Raw genomic sequence first — 844 nt, 5'->3', positions numbered from 1 at the left:
CCCAAAACAAATATTTTAATTACAAATATTATTACTACACCTGCGCGTATATACCATACGATCTTGTATTCAACATCAGTGCATGGTTTATAATGTTCCTCGTCACACCCAAATCCTGTCCAATTACAGAAGTCCTTATGGATTAAGACAGGAACGATACCAGACCTATAGTTTATATAATGTACATATAATGCCATTTGCGCCATTTTTTATATATTCAAATACTGAGGAGTCGACTATTTCATTATTTTCACTTTGTTTAACGCTTTTTTCGTCTCTGTGTCAAAATTCCTTCATTTCATTTTCAAAGGTTGCATTCGAGGTATTTGTCCCCTTTCTTCGCTTGTTTTGAATCCTTACGTTTCTCTTTTCCTTCTTTCGTAAGGGTTTTTTTTTACTCTGATTAGTGATAAATTATTACGCAGTCAAAAGCGCCATGTAATTTTTTTTCCTTCGAAGTTCCTTTTTTTCCCATAAGTTCATAAACGTGCCTTTACAATCTCCTTCATCGGATTTCCTTTACTCTTCTAAAAGACTATAGAATCTGGCGCCACTTCCTTTACACACACCCTCCCTCCTCCCTTCCTTCCAGCTGTTCGAGTCATCACAGTTTGTTTACATTCTCCCGAGAATGTGACGCTGCAAGAGAACGTAAACAGAGGTGGCGAAGGAAGTAGAATAATTCATTCTCCACTGACAATAGAAAACGCGGAATGGGGATGAGCTTGATGTGTTAAAATCCTTAAGAGTACTTGGTTATGGATATTAGCACAGAGTCATGAGTTTTCTAATATCCCTTTTGTACCAGTGTCTATTCCGCATTTCTCTTCACCTGTTCATGAAT

The sequence above is a fragment of the Penaeus monodon genome, chromosome 21 (genome assembly GCF_015228065.2).
Source record: "Penaeus monodon isolate SGIC_2016 chromosome 21, NSTDA_Pmon_1, whole genome shotgun sequence".
In the NCBI taxonomy this organism is placed as follows: Eukaryota; Metazoa; Arthropoda; class Malacostraca; order Decapoda; family Penaeidae; genus Penaeus; species Penaeus monodon.
The sequence above is the reverse complement of the archived record's forward strand: the minus strand, read 5'-3'. Positions refer to the sequence as shown.